Source organism: Arachis ipaensis, chromosome B6 (genome assembly GCF_059453495.1).
Source record: "Arachis ipaensis isolate K30076 ecotype BB chromosome B6, ASM5945349v1, whole genome shotgun sequence".
Taxonomy (NCBI): domain Eukaryota; kingdom Viridiplantae; phylum Streptophyta; class Magnoliopsida; order Fabales; family Fabaceae; genus Arachis; species Arachis ipaensis.
Genome location: NC_142441.1, coordinates 120,590,806 through 120,596,450, shown reverse-complemented (window position 1 = coordinate 120,596,450; position 5,645 = coordinate 120,590,806). Strand labels below are relative to the sequence as shown.

At 27.6% G+C, this 5,645-nt stretch overlaps 1 long non-coding RNA gene across 1 annotated transcript; it reads left to right on the top strand.

The window, feature by feature from the left end:
• Positions 1-3,763: 3,763 nt before the first annotated feature.
• Positions 3,764-5,018, top strand: LOC148562503 (uncharacterized). Its single transcript, XR_015885794.1, has 3 exons — positions 3,764-3,940; positions 4,053-4,111; positions 4,680-5,018. It is a non-coding gene; the product is annotated as an uncharacterized LOC148562503 (long non-coding RNA).
• Positions 5,019-5,645: the final 627 nt, after the last annotated feature.

The following is a 5,645-nucleotide window of genomic DNA, read 5'->3' as shown; positions in this document are numbered from 1 at the left end:
ATGTAAATGACAAAAACATAATGTTCTACCTCCATCAGTTATTTCAGTTTTATAAAAGTTATAAAAACAAAAAATTAACAATAGAATAAGAAAAATCAGAGAGAATCAACAATTCAAAATTAAAAAAATCAACAACTCAGAATAAAAAAATTCTAGCATATACTCATAATCATAGCATAAACAACCCAAAATTAGAAAAATTCCAGTGAAACACTGCACCATAACACCATCAACAACTTAAAATCAGAAAAATCAACAACTAGAATAAGCAAGTTAAAATAAAAACCAGCATAAACAACTTAGAATCAGAATCATAGCATAAACAACTCAGAATAAAAAAGTTTCAGCATAAATAATATAGTGATGAAACACTACACTATAGCACCATCAAAAGCTCAAAATCAGAAAAATCAGCAACTAGCAACTCAAAAATCAGAATAAATAAAATTAACAAGATAACTAAAATAAATTGAGACAGCAGTGCTTATCGCGCAGCGAAGGAGGAAGAACAGAGAGAGAGAGAGAGAGAGAGAGAGAGAGAGAGAGAGAGAGAGAGAGAGAGAGAGAGAGAGAGAGAGAGAGAGAGAGAGAGAGAGAGAGAGAGAGAGAGAGAGAGTCCTCTGCGACGGCAATGCCAATAGCTTTGAACAAGCCTTCGTGCGACACTAAGGAGAAGAGGATCGAGGAAAAGCGAGCAGACCTTTTACAAGCGACGATGGCACCACAGTCTGTCTCCGTTGGCAGTGAAGCACCCTCTACTGGAAGAGAAGAGAGTTCGGTAATGGGATGGTAATTAGGTTTCACGAAGGATTTCAGACGGTAGGGTTGGATTCTGGGTTCACCGTAAGAGAGAGAGAAAGGGGAGGGTGGGTAACTGGATTTGATTTTTTTTTATATATACCTGAACCGATAACCTTCAAAAAAAATTCGGCCAATTCTGACATTTCATCAATTAATTGCTAGTTCAACTGATTTTAAGTCAATTTTTTGCAGGACGATTTTTTATGTCTATCAGACCAACCAAATATTTGGTTTCTGATTAACTCAGTCGGACCGGTCGGTCCGATTTAATTTTCAGAACAATAAATCAAACAATAATAATTTTCTGTAATTGTTGATGACAATAATACCAAAAATAACATAAAAATAATATACTATTTGATGATTTTTGTTAGTTTGATTGAATGCTCTTAAAAAAAAAGTTTGGGTCCATTTCTTTTCTTAATTCAGTATATAATTATGAAATCAAAGTTGAGATATGTATATTTAAAAAAATTATTTTAACAGTGTGTTTTAGGGGTCAATAAACATACCATCAAGGTGTGAATGTGTGATATATGTCTATTCCTTGTTTATTGGAAAAAAAGAATATATATATTTTAAATGTGTTAGTTGTTTGGATTTGGGGTGGTTCGATCGATACAAATCTAGATGTGATCTGTCTCTGTTAAGAATGTTAAATGTGTTGTTGGGTTGGGAGTAAATTAAAGTAGTAGAATTAAATTTAGTAAAATTAAATTTGTTTCCTTTTTAATTATTTTTACGCATGCAGGTTCTTGTTAGTTTATTGGATCTACCTGCTCACCATTTTCAAAGGGGCTTTTTTAGTTTTTAACTAAGAAAACAATATTTAACGACAAGAATTTTAGTTTGCTGATTAAGAAGGGGCACAATGATGATGATGACTGTGGTAATTACTTAACCCATAAGACTAAATAAGCATGCCGGTAATTTCACAATCATGGTTGCTGAAAAGAATACATGCATATTTCTATAGTATATAGTACTAAAATCAAATATTTATGAAAGCCTAATAAATTTAATGGACTTAAAATGGAGATATGGACGCACGTGAATGATTATATATAGATACATGCTCTTTATGCATTTGAGTATTTTTCTTTTCTTTTTTTTTTTTTTATTTTGAGACTTGAAACATAAATTGTGTATATGTCTCTTTTTTACACATGTTGAAATTATTATAAATAACAAAAAAAAAATTAAATTTTTTAGTCAAACGAGATGTTATGAAATTACTTATTTTAAAAGTTTAAATTATTAGGTAGAAATATATGAATATAATTATATATTTAATCAAATATTTTATTAATAAAATTAAAATTAAAAATTAATAACATAAAAATTGTGACAAAGCACACGAGTTTAGATGGTTAACTTTTTTCCCTTGGCCCAACCTAATTATATATGATTACCATATGCGACAATTTTAATATAAGTTTGAAGTGACATTGATCGATGATTATACTGATAATTATTGAAAGTAACAGTAATATTCTTTGCGAACTCATTTGTCCGAAAACATTAATGTGCTATAACCCGTTAGGTACTACTTATAGTCACAAAGAATTGTGTGCGTGTGTATATATATATTATTGTACGTAATAATGATAAAAAATAGAGTAAAGTATCGTTTTTGTCTCCAACGTTTGGGAGTAAGTTCTATTTGTGTCCCTAACGTTTAAATTGTCCTATTTGTCTTCTTAACGTTTATAAAAGTGATTCAATGTTATTCTACTATCAATTATACTAACAAATCAGATTATATTTTTCAATTATTCTCACTTAAATGTATTCATTTTCAATTATGTCTTACTTGGATGTCCCTAGAAAAGTGAATTAGGTAAATGTTGTAGGAATTAGTTTCAACATTTGATGAGCTATTTTTCGGAGTAGATCATCGATTCTATCCCAGACATTTGTATTCTAACTTCAAGAAATTAAAAGATTTTTAAAACTCAAACTAAAGCGCTTATGATGTGTAATTGACAGCAGGATAACATTGAATCACTTTTACAAACGTTGGGATATAAATAGGACGATTTAAACGTTAGGGACACAAATAGAATTTACCCAAAACGTCGGGACAAAAACAATACTTTACTCTAAAAAATAATAAATTCTGATGGAAGTTAATATTTTTCTCTCTATTTATATAGCTTAACTCTCTTATACGAGGGTTATGTATGCACCAATACTCATGGCTTCTCACAAATTCAATACCATTGTTATTGTACGTGTATATGAAAAACTTATATTATAACAGGGGAAATTAAAAAAGGAAATTAAAATTCATAACAAGAGATATAAATAAAGCTGGGTAACAGGAAATAAAGGACTGCTTATTAAAAACTAAAAATAAAAGAAAGAAAATTACATAAGGTAAATTAGCAAGAGGAATATTTTTCTTAATTACATTGAATTAGATTAATTAGTACTTAGTAGTTAGTAAGGAGCCTATTTGATTATGTATCATTATTGTATATTTATTTAGTTGATCTGGAACAGGGAGATTCAAAAATTATGAATGAGATGGAGATCGAGAATGGCTAAAGGGTTTTTGGCCGTACACATTACTTTGCTATAATGCAATTAGTGCATATATATGAAAATGCTATATAGCCATCAGACTTTTACTTTTGGTCATTATTTAATTATAAATTTAACTTTTTTTTAATTTAATTTTTTTAAATTAATAATCTAATAATATATTTTATCTCATATTTTTAAATATTAATTATTAATAACTAACTAATAGCCAAAAATAATAGATTTTAATAACCTTCTAGCATTTTTCATACGTATATTCGGTATATATATTAGTGTTATTGTTACATGTATGTTGTCTTGCACATATGTATATTTAATTAATTCAATAATTATAGCGCTTAGCTTAGGTTGCTCTTCTATATAAGGACCCTCATGGACCTTCTCCTAACTCATCCCACCAAGCTTCTTTTATTAATACCTTAATTACTTCTTCTATTCTCTCCTTTCTCATTTATCATCAATAGATCCCTTTCTTTCTATCCACTACTCTGATTTCATATCATGGAGAAGAAAGTAGTGCTTGTTAGGCTTCTGGTTATTCTTCTAGGTCTAATGTCCTTACTTGTTTATGCTCTTGCTGTTCCTGCAACAAGTAAGTTTTTCAAGGTTCTCACTAATTAGGGTTTGATTTTTTCTTAATTAATATGCCTTAATTATTTTTTTTTATATTAATATGCTTTAATTGTCATGTGATTATTATATAGGAAGCTCTATGATAATGGAAAAGATGGAATTTTCAGTGCAAGATCAACTTGTTACTAAGGTCCTCTCTCTCATAACCTGCTCGATCAGGTTCTTTTATTTTATCAAGGACAAATATTAAATAAAAAAAATTTGATTAATTGGCAAAACAGCCTTGAAAGGGACATGGCTGGTTATGGTTTATTGTGCCCTAGTTACTTGACAGAATCATCAGTTATTTTCTTAATTGATTAATCTTTGAATTTATAGGAACAAAAAGATATATCTTCAAAAGATGATCTCAAATTTTGAAATGAAAAAATAAGGGTGCATTTTGTTTATATTTATATTTTCAATTTTTAATTTTAATATATATTTTTTAAAATTTTATAAAAAATAAAATAAAATTTAATTTTTTATTTTTATTTCATGCTTTCTTTTTAAAAAAAATTATGAAAATAAAAACGAAAATAAAATGCACCCTAAATATTTTAATTTCCAATTTTCCTAAGAATTAAAGATCCAAGCCTACATTAACCACGTTATAAATTGTATCCAAAATTAATTATGCAGCCATCTATCTTCTTTAATTTAATTATATCTAAAATCAATCTATGGATGATAGATTATTTATTTTTAACCTGTAGCAGGATCTAACGACGGGTGCGGTAGAGAACAAGAACGGACTAATTGATGAGAAAGGGGAAGGTGAAGAATCAGAAGAAAGAATGATTTTGGAGATTTCAGACTACCGTAGTCCCGGAGCAAATCACGCTCATGATCCAAAGTGTTGTTGAGAATCAACCAAGGGTTTCAATATATAGTGTTATTAATATTGTTTAGACTAAAACTATAACAACCCTCTTATAATCCTTTATATATATAGCATGGTTTAATTTGGTACTATGGTGTGCTGAGTTGAAGATGTGTGTTTTTTGAGTGCAGAAATGTCGTCCCAGTAATCTATGGTTATGAATTATTATCTAATATTTGTGCTGTTTATTTGCAGTAATTAAGCTGCGCCTTTTACTGTTTGATTTTGTAAAATGCTCATATCCTTGATTCCCTTGTGAAATCTCACTAATTAAGTTTCGTTCATCCTAGTTCATAAATTATGTGATACTGATCTATGTTACTATTAATCATGAATGAATAATGATATTGTCCTGAATAAAATTTATTATTTTTAGTCAATATTTAATTAATATTTTAAATATTAAATATTAAATATTAAATTATAAAATTCTAATAATATATAAATAAGATGTTGATTAAGTATTAACTAATATTCACACAAAAATGTTAGATCCCTAATATTTCTCATATATATATATATATATATATATATCATCAATTTATGAAACCATCTATTGAGTATGTTTTTATATTACAACAACGAAAAATATTAACCATGTTAGATTTATAAAAAAATGATGATTAAATCGATCCTTAGTATAAAATATATATTAAAATAAAAAATATATATATTAAAAATAAATTAAATAATATAAATATCTATATATAAATACATAATAAAATATATAATTGATTAATTTGGTAATTAATTTTTGTGTACACATAATATTTTTAAAATAATATATTGTTATTAGCATTTA